The sequence below is a fragment of the Lagenorhynchus albirostris genome, chromosome 8 (assembly GCF_949774975.1).
Source record: "Lagenorhynchus albirostris chromosome 8, mLagAlb1.1, whole genome shotgun sequence".
NCBI lineage: Eukaryota > Metazoa > Chordata > Mammalia > Artiodactyla > Delphinidae > Lagenorhynchus > Lagenorhynchus albirostris.
Genome location: NC_083102.1, coordinates 7280778 through 7294787, shown reverse-complemented (window position 1 = coordinate 7294787; position 14010 = coordinate 7280778). Strand labels below are relative to the sequence as shown.

The window sequence follows — 14010 nt, the reverse complement described above, 5'->3', positions numbered from 1 at the left end:
ACATTTGCCTTAAAAAGAGTCGGTTAAAGAGTTGAAGAGGGAAGCTAGTTTTGGTTTGATTTTAAAGAAACAGAGGGAGAGAGGCGCCGAGGAGCTCGGGCTTTCAGGTGCGTATCGCCGAGGCCCGCAGGTGTCCTGGGGCTCGAGAATGGACGACACGTTTATCTCTAGCCTGTACCTGCTTTTCAGGGCCACTCGCCCATCTCAGACTTTATCAGCCGGTCGGGATATGGCTTTTGGTTATTCTCCCAGCCGGGGAGGCAGATCCACCGGGTGCACGTGTGTGCGCGCAGGAGTGGGGGAGGAGTGGGTGTGTAAGACCCCCCTCCTCCGGGGTGTCTTGGGGCAGTTGCTCTCCAGGCTGCTGCCCCGACCTAAGAAGGTGACCCCTCCTCGTTCGGCCCGAAGTGGCGGGAAGCCGGGTCCTTAGAGGCGGCCTCTAGGAGAGGGAGGCTGTAAAACCTGGAGGAGGATCCGCTGCGCCCGGCCGGGGAGGGCGCCGGGGTTCGGGGCCAGGGGCCGCGGGCTTTCAGGTAGAGAACAGCCCCGCGAGCGGGTCCTCGGTGGCGCTGGGGGACCGGGAACCGGGGCCGCGGCGGGCGGGAGGTTTCCGGGCCCCTCCCGCGCCGCGGGCTGGTGGGGAGATGGCGGCGACGGTTTCCCGGTTCCCCCGCCCCGGACGCCGATGGCGGTGCGTTCCGGCCCTCCCCCACCAGCTTCTCCCCCACGGGAGCCGTAGCCGGTGAGGCCGGGAGGGCGGGGAGCGGCGGAGGAAAGGCTAAAGGGCGGAGGTTGCGTGGTGCAGGCGGCGGCGGCGGCGGCGGCGGCGGGAGGAGGGCCGGCGGGCGGGCGGGCCGGGAGGAGGAGGAGGCGGGAGCCGTGTCGCACGCAGCTCCAGGCGGGGCAGCCCCGGCGGCTGAGGGACGCGGCGAGACCTTGGCGGGACGGGGATTTAACCGGGGCCGGGCCCAGCGACCAGGTGGAGACGTCGCCGGAGCCATTTAGGCACCCGGGAAATGCGGGTGAGTGTCGACGGCGCCGGGGCCGAGGAGAGTCGGCGGCGCAGGCCCGGCCCGGAGCCGCGGTGTCGCAGTGACTGGGGCCGCGGCGGCCGAGCCCAGGCGCCGGGCGAGGCCTGAGCCGCCGAGTCGCGGCTGGGCGGAATGGCGGCTGGGCCGGGGTACTCGTGGGCGGAGGGCGCCGGGGGCGGGAGGGGAAAGCGCGGCCCGGCCCTGAGTCACCCCGGCCGGTTCGGGCCTGGCCGGGCCGCGGCCCCGGTCGCGGGCACGGGGCGGCCAGGCCCGGACTACGCACTGGGAAAAAGCCCGATTCATGGCGCCCGCCCCTTTCCCAGCGCAACCGGGCTCGGACCGCGGAGCCGGGCCGGCTGGCGGCCTCGGGTGGCCGGGCGTGCGAACCTCGCCTCTCCTCGGGCGGCGACCCCCGCAGGGCGCCCGGACCTGTGCCCTCTCTCCCTCGCCCCTTCGGGATCACTTCTCCCCCGAGCGTCGCTTGCCCCGGACTCGTTCTCTCAAGTAAAGTACTGGGCTCGCGCGCTGAAGGAGCCGCGGAGCCGGGCTCTCTGCTTTCCGGTTCCCTGCCCGCGGCTCCCGGGTTCCTCGCCCGCATTGTTGCGACTGTGCGGGGCGCTATTACTGGGTAATAGTCGCCCCTTTGCCCTGTTCTCTTGGGGGAGCGGGCCGGGGAGGCGCGCAGGGATGCCAGTGCGGCGGCCGGACGGGACCCCCCGGCGCCGGCCGAGCGCCCGCGAGTCGGGCCCGGCCTGCTCCGCCGCCTTGGCGCGCCCCCGGTCCCGCGCCCGGCGGGAGCGCGCGCTGACCCCGCAGGTAACCAGGGCGACGGCCACCGCCCGCGTGCAGGGGTCGCCCCGCGCACCCCTGCCTCCTCCCGGGTGTGCTGTAGGCCGAGTGCTGGTACGGGGAGAAACGATTGGTGAGCATTTCTTGAGACTAATCCTCCAAAGTTCGGGGTTTTCTCCCTTTAACGAGCTCTCTGCCAAAAATAGGATCCTCTTTTCCGATTGGATCCCTGTTGTTGCTCATAGTTCGCAGTTGGGGTTAGTGGTGAGGGTGCAAACGGGGAATTGCAGTTAACTCAGGTATTTATTTGCTCTGTGTAATTGCCCTTCCCCGTAGGGGCATTAAAACAGTCCAAGTTAGGAGTGGAGTAGTCTCTCAGTTTTGGAAATGCACTCGTCGGAGTCACAGAAGGGAACTAAATTCACTTTACGACCCCAGCTTCTAGGACCTCGGCATATCTTAACACGCTGCAAAAGCGTGTGCAGTTGTAAGGTTAACACTTCATTTTGTGGCCACTCTGTCTACCCAATTTTCCGAAATCCTGGAGCGTTTGTGGGTTGTGTAGCAAAATAGGGAATGTTGTTTAAAAAGCAGCAATATTTCGTCTAAAAAAATTGGATATGACGTTTTCTTGATCTAAGTGTTCTTGGATATTAGAAAAAAATTTACTTCAACGTTCTATTTGTTGCTTTCCATGGGCATCGCATTTCAAATTCCGAAGCATGCGAACAGACTGGCTTGCTTTAACTCTATTATGCCCGTTTTTGGAGGTTTCGAGACAGAGTGCTTATTAAGCTGGAGAGGGGTGGCTGAAATACTGTCTAAAAATATTTAACTTTTTTTGTCATTGGAGTCATCTTTTAAAAACTTATGTTACAAAAAACCCCACAAAAACCAAAAAACACCTTTAGCTGTAGTAGTAGGTTTTCTCACCGATTTGTAGTATCCTCTGTGTCTTAGGGCCACCGGCTCAGGTCCTTGCTGGTACACCCCCTTTTTTACCGCCCACCACCTCGGGGAACTAACAGCCCAGTGAGTGCCTGGGCTGATTCTGCAGTTTGCTTAGATATTACCGCCCGGTCGACTCCTTTGCCTGTTGCTGAATATTACCTTGTAGAGATAATTAACTTAGTCTGGGTTGCCAGTGCAGCCTTACTTCCCATACTTTTCTGACTGAATTGCTTGAAGGCAGGAGATACTCCTTCTGTATTTTTGCATCCCCAAAGTAAATAGCATAGAACTTTGTCATGGGTACCTCAGTTGTTTTTTGAGTGAATAAATTTGGAATAATTCTAACTTACACCGAGTGTTTGACCACCTCCGATTTTGGCTACAGAAGCAGTCACTGCACTTCCATTGCGTAAGAACGCAAGCTTAATTATAATTGTTATTACAGCACCCCAGAAACTAACACAGTGCCCCGACAGAAAAACTGCGCAGGTTTTCTTCAGCTATGGCAATCCAGGAAAGTGCCAAGAAAACAAGTTGTGAAACTTTAATTTGCTTTTTTTGTTGTTTCAAAGCTAGTTTTAGGGTAGATTTCTAAAATCTGTGTGTGTGTTTTTAAACAAGATTGAGGTCTTTCCCCTCAGGTTAAATGTTTCAGCCTTACCTTTGAAGTGAAATCGTTTGGTGAGTTAAGGCTCTTCCCAGTTGGAGAGATGATGCAAATGCAGTGGTGGTAATAGAGCCCGAGTGACCTTTCTCACAGGAGAGACCTTTCTTGGGTCCTTGAGGGCCTTTTATCAGAAGTTCACACCCAGTTTTCCCAGCAGGCATAGTATGCCTTTCTTTCAGCAAGGAAAGGTCAAAGGAATGTGGTTTAGATTGAGGAGTAGTTACTTGCCATCCTTCAAGTTGAAAATTAGGGCCCCCCAAAACACAGGAGCGTGTTTGTGTTTTATTCCTCGCTGTTTCAGCCCTGCATAGGTTCCAAGGCCATGGGCTTTCTACCTCAGCAGTTGAGTCTGGAATAAGATGTCTTTTGGGGACCATTGGCTGAATTTTGGGCTTGTCTGTCAGGTATGCCTGGAGAAAAGAATGTACCATTTTTAAGGACCAATTAAAAGTTTACCTTGCTTTTTTGTTTGTTTCTTTGGGGGGAGGGAAATCAGGTAGTTTCTCAACAAATTCTCTTCTTTCATTTGCCTTTCAAAACTGAGACGTGAACATGAAATGAGGAGTAAATCAAATTTAAATAAAACCTTAGGTTTATTACTAAAGATTCAAGCTCTTTGTTTATAATGTGTCCATTTAATAATGCACACTATAAACAGAATTATTTGATGGCTTTTAAATTTTTTATTCACAGGGATATAGCTTCTGAAAGAGATGTGTGTGTAATTTATTCATGTATTTTTGCTTAGGTATAGAAGATGTTGCTTGGGAGAGAAGACATGGGATCTGGTTTGAACTTAACTTTGCTGAGCCTCTATTTCCTCATTTATAAAGTGAGATGGTTTTCAATTGACTCTTAAGTTTTCTTCAGGCCCTCAAAGTCTGGGTTCTATGCGAATGCCATAGCTTCTAACGTTAACAACATTTGAGGAACCATCCTATAAAGCGTAATCTTATTCGTGTTTGAGAAGCAGGGTTGTGAAGCCTAGGCTTGTTGGTCATTTAAATGTTTTCCCTTGGGACTCTGGGATCAAGTGAGCAGAGTCTCCTGGCAGCTTCCCCATCACTGCAGCGCCTGTTCCCAGAATTGGCTTTGCTGCCCTTTCCTCATGCTCTCCCGCGGTCTCGAGTATTGTGTCCCCTTCCTGTCGCCCGACAGACTCCTGCTGCTTTGGAAAGGCTCCTCTCAGGTCCTGATGCTCCATCCGGGGTGGGAGCCTTCCCTGCGGTCCCGTGAGGCCCCACCCGGGTCACTGTCTTAGCAGTTAACCCTGGACTAGACTTGTGGTTCCTTTGGAATAGACAGACCTCCTGTAGGGCCGAGACCTTGTGACGGGCAGGTGTCCCTGTGCCGTTGCGCTACCTGCTGCAACTCATGTAACTCACACTTCGTTCACGATCATTGACCCACTTAAAATCTTGATCGGGCCCCGCAGAGTGTGGTGCTGTTGTTCAGTCCTCTGACCGCGTCGAGGAAGCGGCTGAGGCTTTGGGTGGTTAAGATCAGGCCTCGTGAGTGGTGAGGCCTGGGTTAAAACATGACAGGGAGACTCCAGGGCTCCAGCTTTTAACGGGATGCTCCCAAAGTGTCTAATTTATATGAAGGTGGAAGAGGAGAAGAGAGCAAAATTGAAATGCTTTCAAGATTGGTATCTTATCATTGATAATTAGGACCGAATTCATTATGCAGAACTGGGTTGCCTACCAAGAATGAGCTTATTCTTCTCGGTCTTTTAGTAACTGGGGGACATTGAAGGGGAGTAATTGGGCACTGATGGGATAGAAAGGAGCAGTTCTGGAACTTCGGGACTATTGTTAAGTTGGTGTGATGTGACTCACTGGCCTTAAATTTATGAAACCATTTAAGACTGTTCATATCTAACAAGCTACGATTTTTAAAAAAGGCCTATGTCAGAAAATACTTTGGAAAACAGATTGTATGAAATGTGTGCTTAAAATGTGTATGTACTAGTGAAAATATTTATAAAGTAGCAAAGATGGTTGTAATTTTAGGATGAGGAACTTGTGTGTTTTTAAAATATCCCCCCCACCCAAGTTTTTATCTTTTTAATAAATTTATTTATTTTTGGCTGCGTTGGGTCTTAATTGCGGTGCGCAGGCTTCTCATTGTTGTGGCTTCTCTTGTTGCAGAGCACAGGCTCTAGGCGCGCGGGCTCAGTAGTTGTGGCTCGCGGGCTCTAGAGCGCAGGCTCAGTAGTTGCGGCGCACGGGCTTAGTTGCTCCGCGGCAGGTGGGATCTTCCCAGACCAGGGCTCTAACCCATGTCCCCTGCATTGGCAGGCGGATTCTTAACCACTGCGCCACCAGGGAAGCCCCCCACCGAAGTTTTTAAGAACCAAAAGATAATACAAATGATCTCAGGATGGAGGAACCCTCTCAGCATAACACCAAAAGTAGAAACTGTAAAGGAAAAGGCTCTTTTCATTACTTTAGAATAATTAAACTTCTGCAGGTTAAAATGCCTTAAACAGAATTAAAAAGCAAATGACAAACTGAAAGAGATATTGTAACTTAACAAGTAAATTTACTTTGCTTACTATAAAAAGAGGGCTTATAAAAACTAAGGTAAAGACGATGCCCCCCCCTCCCCCGTGGGGGGGAAAAATGAGCAAACTGGTAATTTTTAAAAGAAGGATCCAGAAACAAGACAAAAATTTCAGCTTTACTAGCAGTACTCTTGGAAAAGTAAATCAGTGAGATACTGTTTTTAAAAACTTGGGCATAGATTGAAAAATAAGCCACTTCTGGTGAGGGTATGGAGAAATGAGTCCATTCATTCATTGCCTGAAAAAGAATGATTTTTCTGAGAGCACTATGTAAAAAAAATATATATATGTATTTACACACTTAGAAATAGCTAATCTACTTTTAAGGATTTAGTTTAAGAAAATATAAAAAATGATTAATATTCTGTCATGGGTACACTATTTAATGCTTTCTTATTGAACATTTGTTTTCAGGTTTTGCTATTAAGGATTATGATCTCAGCATTTTTAGATAAATCTTTGCATTTCTGTAATTCTGTATTCAGTGAGACAAAAACGTGCTGTAAGACAGTATATGTAATGCTTAAATTTTTCTTTTTAGTGTGTGTGTACATTTTTTAAAGGATAATAAGCCAAAATGTTTTTAGTGATTATCTCTGAATAGTGGAATTATGGGTTATTTTTAGTTTATTCTTTTGGTTTTTATTTTTTCATCCAACTTTCTACAGCACATGTGTATTTGTAATGCGGTGGGTTAGCTTATGAAGACAAAAGACAATAGAAGCAGTGAGCCTGCTTCCGAGTGAGATGTTTCTGCTCACTCAGTTCAGTGCTGGAATCACTCTGGTGTTTGCTTTATTTGAAGGTCCCTCGCCAGGTGTGTTGACACGTAGGGTAAATATCTGACTCTCAGCCCTCAGGTTCTCCTTGCAGCTCATCTTCCCATCCCCCCATCCTAATCCTTCAGCTGCTTTAGGCCGCTGCAAGTTTCACACCCTCCATGAAACTGTCTTAATCTCATGAACCTCATTTATGTTTTGTTATTTTGTTGAATTACAGCAGTGGATTATGTACTAGTGAATTGTCTTCAGTGTGGAAGATTCCTTTTCTTAGAGATGCTGTGAACTTCCTGTCCTTTTTTGCTAACTTTCAACTCCTAGCAATAGTAGATGGATGTTTAAACCTGTCGTCATCATGCCTAAGAATGTAAATTTGCTAAAAATTAGAAAAATTCTTTTGACACATTTTGTGCTGTAGCCTGGAACATTGAAATGTTACTGTTGATTTAAGAAACGTATTCTAAATGACACAAATTAGGGATACTTTTGGCCATCTGAGAAACAGGTGCACAGAACGTGTCCCCTATTAGCTAACATAGTTAAGTTTGCCTGGGCAGCTTCCATAAGTCAGGATGTGGGAGAAAAGCCAGGGAGCTCAGAGCCCCCTTCCTGCAGTGGGGAGGGAGGCCTGCTCTGGTCAGACTGGAAGGAAAGGTTTGAAATCGTGGATGAGGCTGAGAAACAGGAGACTGCAGACTTCAGTCCCAGCTGGAGGCCCAGGCATGAGGGCTGGAGGCCTTTTCCCTCCCCGAGCCTTGAGTTTGTCTTTGGGAACTAGGGGACTTCAGTTTGGGGGAGGGTGGAGAAGAAAAAAGTCCAAGAGTGAGTTCTTGTGACTTCTCCTGTCTTACAGAATCATCTTGCCTGTGGTAATAACCACTATTCCTCAGCACTTAGAATGTGCCAGAGACTGGGCTGAGTCCACTTTGGTGGCTTTGGAGCTGTTCCCCCTCAGCTTTCTGCTTCTTGCAAATAAATGCCTCATTTTGGACAGAAGTCCCAGGGTGAAGGTAGCCTTGGACACTCGGTGCAGGAATGGTTCACTAGTCAGTCTTCAGATAGAGACTCCTGAAACCAGAGGGTGATTCATGTCTACCCACAGGGGACCCAAAAGTCAGAAGGGAGGGCGTAGGGGTGCTGAAGACGCTGGGCCCGACGAGCAGTTTTGCCACCGCTGCTCCTCAGTGGTACCTCTGCAAGTGTCCCGTGTGTTGGCGCCTTTGTCCTGTGCAGGATGTTGTGTGTTGTGTTTTTGAATGTCTGCAGTTTAACTGGGGCATTTATGGTGAAGCCTGTAACACCTGTCATCACTTGACATTACGAAGCTTTGTTTAGTCACTATTATTTTTATAATAAAGGAGCTCAGCTTTACCATTCCCTGCATTTTCAGTAATTTTTTGATTTGCCTAGAGCAGTATTTGCCCACCTGTGTTCTGTGACGTGTAAGATACTGGAGTGGGAGGGAAGATCTGTGAGGAAGTACATTTAGGAAACGCTAGGTTGCATATTGGGGGGCTTTTAGTATGTTAATGTGCATTGAGGGTCTTATAGGGAGACATTATTTTACAGAGAACGTGTATCTTACAGGATATGTGTGTGTATGTACTCGTGTATGTATGTAAGGTGTACCCTTAGTTTAATAATAGCCTTTGGGGGAAGAAAACCCTACCACCATGTTAAAGAGTATGTTTTGTTTTGTAGAGCACATACTGACTTTAGAATCAGAAATGTGAAAAATGGCGTGCCATGCAGTAGAGGCGTGGTCTGGAGTGAACGGCTGCGTTCGCTTCTTCCCTCTTCAGTGGAGCGTCGATGGGCATCTGCAAACGCCCGTGTTCTGGGGAGCAGTGTGGGAAGTGCCGCGGAGATCGGGATCCTCATGAGTACGGAGTTAGACGTGTAGTTGTCTAGAAATGGTTCCTGCTTCAGTTTATTCCTGGTCTAAATAGAAACCCTAAATGCTATCACAGGAAGTCTCTAAGAAATTGTTTTAAGCACATGGACCAGCATTAATCCGTCCTCACTACTGAGGACCAACAAACAGCAGGATGACAGCACACATGGTTCACATTTTCTTGGAGGTGCCTTACGTTGAAAGTACTTTTTAAACCTGGGAAATGCTGGTTGGTAACATTAACTGCAAAGATGTTTCAAAAATTTTAAAGTCTAAACTGCCAGAGTTTTCAAAGCACTTCAGTCCCTTGAAACTCAGACTTGGCTTCTCCTCGTTCAGGTTCTGTTAGATTCTTTCCTGTTATTTTAAGTGGGTTCCCCTGCATGTCTCGGGCTCAGTGATTTCCAGAGTGTGAACACCGTTCACGTGATATGTTTGCAAAGTGTAACCAGCACCGTTTTCTAGAGCGTTTTGGCCCCTTTAAGGAGGAGATGTAACATGCAGTGTTTTCCAAGCTTCTGGACCAGGTTCTCATCCTTTTTTCTTGAGTCATCTCTTGGCCTTAGCTTCTGTGGAGAATACTTTGCTCTTCCGGTTATGTCTTCTTCTCTAAATGGACGCCGCAGGAGGTACCTCTGGGACCTGATTCTCTGTTCTAGTCCACTTTGCTGTGGGGTTTTTCAGTTCTGTTTTGGCCGGAGCGGTTCTGACTGTTCTCGCTGGTAGCTGGTTGCCTTCCAGCTGAGCCCCAGTGGCCTCTCTGCCTGCCCGCAGGGCTTCCCCGTGGCCCACCTGCCCTCCCCACCATCACAACCTCCCCAGACTGATCTCATTTGCTCTCCAAGCCACATCCAGCTTCTCTGTTTCGAGCCTTCTCTCCGAGACTGTGATGTTCCATAGTGACTACCGAGTATTATTAGTTCCTCCTTCAAAATGCCCTGTCTTCATCCCTCCCTTGTTCGGTTCTGTCACCAGCTCCTGTTGCCTTGTGTTCAGGATTTGTCATGGCTCGCTGACTGCAGAGTCTGACCCCAGCGGGTGTTGGCGTCACCACGACAGGCAGGAGTGGGCTCCGCTCTCCGTCCTCGCCAGCCCTTCACTACACGTCCCATCTCATCCCCTTAAGCTCAGAAAATACTGAAAGTCGGGTGGGCCGTGTGCTCGGTGCTGATCTGCGGCACTTCTCACCTAAAGTGGCTGGTGTGGGTGCCGGCTCTTTGTCGTGTCCTCGTTCTTCCAACCTTCTACCCATAACAATGAGATTTCAGTAAAGCAAACCATTTTGGGGAAGTTCTGTTAATTTTGAGATTTAACCTATAATAAATTATAAATGAGAAATTTTCTTTTGATAGGCTGATTTATGGAAACAGTCTATGATTAAAGAATTCAAGGTTCTGGGCTTCCCTGGTGGCGCAGTGGTTGAGAGTCCGCCTGCCGATGCCGGGGACGCGGGTTCGTGCCCCGGTCCGGGAGGATCCCATATGCCGCGGAGCGGCTAGGCCCGTGAGCCATGGCCACTGAGCCTGCGCGTCCGGAGCCTGTGCTCCGCAACGGGAGAGGCCACAGCAGTGAGAGGCCCGCGTACCGCAAAAAAAAAAAAAAAAAAGAAAAAAAAGAATTCAAGGTTCTAACCAACAAACCGTATGTTAACACCGTTTAATTCTGAAAGTATGGATGTGGTGTAAGATGAATATCCACTGTTGCTTTTTTTTTTTTTTTTTTTTTTTGCGGTACGCGGGCCTCCCACTGCTGTGGTCTCTCCCGTTGCGGAGCACAGGCTCCGGACGCGCAGGCTCAGCGGCCATGGCTCACGGGCGCAGCCGCTCCGCGGCATGTGGGATCCTCCCGGACCGGGGCACGAACCCGTGTCTCCCGCATCGGCAGGCAGACTCTCAACCGCTGCACCACCAGGGAAGCCCCCCACTGTTGCTTTTTATGGTAGATTTATAGGTGAGTGTGTGTCTAACTAGGACAGTGGATTCCCTTAATAGTTGTAAAAAATGATTTTAAAACACATTCAGATGACTCCCTTGGCAGCAGTTTTACATTAAAAAGAGGGTTTTTCCCCCCAAAATGCAGAGGCAGATGTGTGTGTTTTGTTGGCAGTCTAGTGTAGACTAAGTGAGTGTAAGTGCATACTCGGGGTGTGTGATCTGAAAACAATTAGTCCTAAATGTGCTGCTTTCTATAGTTCGTTGCATTTATACAGTAGTACTTTGCAGAAGTTGATTTATTTGCAAAGTTTTGACGTCTAAATTTTATTGTAAAAATTGGATCATGTTTGTGAAGCTCAAGTCTTCTAAAGTGCCCATTTTTTATAGAAGTGAGTTCTTGTTAAACTGTGGAGGAAATCTGCATTTTGTGATTTTGATGTTCTTTGAAAAAATACTATATTTTCAACTGGGAGCATGATTTGCTGGTTTTCAAAGTAAGCTGTTTGAAGCGTAAGCTTGAAAACCTTGCTTGAGAAAATATACACAAGTTAATGAAGTAAATTATGTGAAATCAAGAATTTTGCCAGACATTTCTCTGAGGCTTCTCCCACCAAACTTGAGCTTGACTGTAAAGATGATGGTACTGCCCCAGTCGCAAGTAGTATATTGATAGAAATCTGTAGCAATCTCAGTATGTAGGATGTTCTTTATTCTTAGTTAAAATATGAGGCTTAATTATTGTAGAAGTGAAATGAGCTGCTTTTGTCTCTTCTGCCCCTAAACAGTAACCTAAAAAGCCCCTACTTTTACAGTGACCATAAAAACAAGTTGTGCGGATTATGAAGGAAATTCACTACAAGTTTTTGCAACTAAAAAGAAACATCATGACTAGGACCAGTTCAGCTGAAAAAAAAAAAAAAAACCACAAGTGAAAAATGCTAGAAGCTTAGGTCAGTTTCAAAATCATTTTCTTAGGTGAGGCCGTTACAGGTTTTACCAGACTCTTTCCCGTGTTATAGGTGTGGCCGGATTGTGCTCAGTCAGAGCGGGGAGCACGAGTTTTTAACCACCACCGCCCCTGCCCCCCAAAAAAGAAAATACCTCCCTTATTGGAGGTTATCAAATGGTACATTTTCATGAACTCAGAAGACACACTCAAATAATTGAGAGGCTGAATTTAATCTGTTTATCCTTGATAGGTGCTAAAGCCCAGGTTCAAACACACTTTTGTGTGCTGTGCACCTCCTCATACGCTTTCCCGGGTATTTATAAGTCTCTTGACTACTTGCTGTTGTCGTAGCTAGTAAGGACATTTTCAACGGGATGCTTTTTATCAAGTCCGCAGTGCACGTGTGCACGGGGTGGGGCTGGGTGCCGACCCCCAGCAGCGGTAGGTGCCTCTGGCTCTTCACGACCCCGCGTGGCCAGAAGCACTATCCAGGCGCCTGTGCCGCCAGATTGCTCTCGTACCTTCGGTAAGGTGAATAAATCGGTAAACTGTATTCAAAACGTGAAAGCTCCAAATCAGATGGAGTGTAGAAGTGGGACTGTTTATTCTTTTTAAACCAATTTGTAGTGAAGTGGGCAGTGTCTTGAAAATTCATGTAGCTAGAGGGAGCTGCCGGTCAGAATTTTTTTTTAATTTTATTTGGTTTGGGCTGCATTGGGTCTTCGTTGCTGCGCGCGGGCTTTCTCTAGTTGCGGTGAGCGGCGGCTGGTCTGTGTTGCGGAGCACGTGGGCTCTAGGTGCGCGGGCTTCAGTAGTTGTAGCTCGCGGGCTCTAGAGCGCAGGCTCAGTAGTTGTGGCGCACGGGCTTAGTTGCTCCGCGGCATGTGGGATCTTCCCGGACCAGGGCTCGAACCCGTGTCCCCTGGATTGGCAGGCGGATTCTTAACCACTGCGCCACCAGGGAAGTCCCCTGGTCAGAATTTTTGAACTTAAGATAATTTATTTGTATTAGTGGAAAAAAAAAAAGTAATGAAAAGCCTTGAAAACCCAGATTAGATGAAGGATCTTGTTCACTTAGTGACGTGGTAACTTTCAAAATCTGCTGAGTTAGCATATTACTTAAAGGTCTAGCACTCACCAACTACAGGGCAAACCGTGGCCACACAGGAGGGAAATCTGCACATTAGTTGAACAGAATTGTGGGAACTGTGAGTTGAAACATTTCATTGAAACGAAAGTGACAGCATGTGTGGTAGAACAGTGCATCCTTTCCTGAAGCAGCAGCATCACCAGGAGTGGGAGAGACCTGTCATCTGCATGTGACATGTCATTCTGTCTCCCCAGCTGAAGGTCCGTGTCTAGATTTCCACCCTCGGTGGCCTGAAGATGTTTCCTGTACCACCAACATCCCGGTCATCTCAGGAGTGAAAACGACTTGCTGTCTGTATCTGCCTGTCTGTTGTTAGGCTGGGTCCTGATGATGCTGCAGCACCAAGACAGGATAGAGATGCTGGGATGCTGGTGTGCAGGGAGAGCTCTGCCGCAGCAGGCTTCCAACCTCAGTGGATTCGATAAAACAGCAGCTCACCCACTAACTAGGGTGAGAAACGGTTTCCAAGGTGGTATTTTAGGGCATTCTATTACGTGTATTTGGTGGTGGAATGAAAGATCCAGATGAACTTTAAGAACGAATGAAATTTCAAAGAAAATCTGAACTTTTACAACTGCTTCTGTCTGGATCCCCAGGTCCGTCAGAATACAAGGTTCCTTGTCTTCTGATGATGGGCCCACTTTGGTGGGAATTTGGAAAGTACCCCTGGTGTTACGTTGTCCAAGCATATTGTGAAATTTTCAGGCAACATTACTTTACTTCATTTTGACTTACACGCTAGCTTTGACATTTCCCCCTGAGAAGTTTTTTGTTGTTTTATTTAAGTAGCACGTTAGGAGTTTCGAGGACATCTGATAACCTTTGTTGAAGTGTTAATATGAATAGTAGCAAATACTTACTGTGTGTCTGGTACCCTTCTAAACAGTTTATTTAAATAACTCATCTATACCTCCCAACAACCTTATAAGATAGGAACTGTTATTGTCCCCATTATATATATATGTCTATCTGTGTTATAATTGCAGATAATTATAGGCACAGAAGTTAAGGAATCTGCCCAAGCTCATACAGGCTGTGAGTTGTGGAACCAGAACTTGGGGGTCCCCTCAGACATCCACATGCACTTATCGATTAACTATTTGAAATAGTCATGTCACTGTGTAATGTCACTCTGTGCTCCTTCAGTTGTTTCTACAGTAAGAAATACATTTTGTAGGTTAACTCTGTACGTACACAGACATAACTGAATTAAAGATGCGCTGAGCAATACTTACGTTCTATGAGCTCTTCTCATTTTCACTCCTTTGAAGAGTTCCGGTTACCATTTACTAAGCTGATT

The 14010-nt window shown here is 47.9% G+C and overlaps 1 protein-coding gene across 2 annotated transcripts in view; it reads left to right on the top strand.

The window, feature by feature from the left end:
• The first annotated feature begins 623 nt into the window (after window positions 1–623).
• Window positions 624–14010, top strand: part of CUL1 (cullin 1) — a 107080-nt gene continuing 93693 nt past the window's right edge. The window contains exon 1 of one of the 2 annotated variants that reach the window (XM_060156453.1): window positions 624–742. The gene's annotated coding sequence lies outside the window, so the exon portion shown is untranslated. Of the gene's footprint in view, window positions 743–868; window positions 1023–14010 lie in introns of those variants that run through there. The other variant, XM_060156452.1, reaches the window with a different exon arrangement.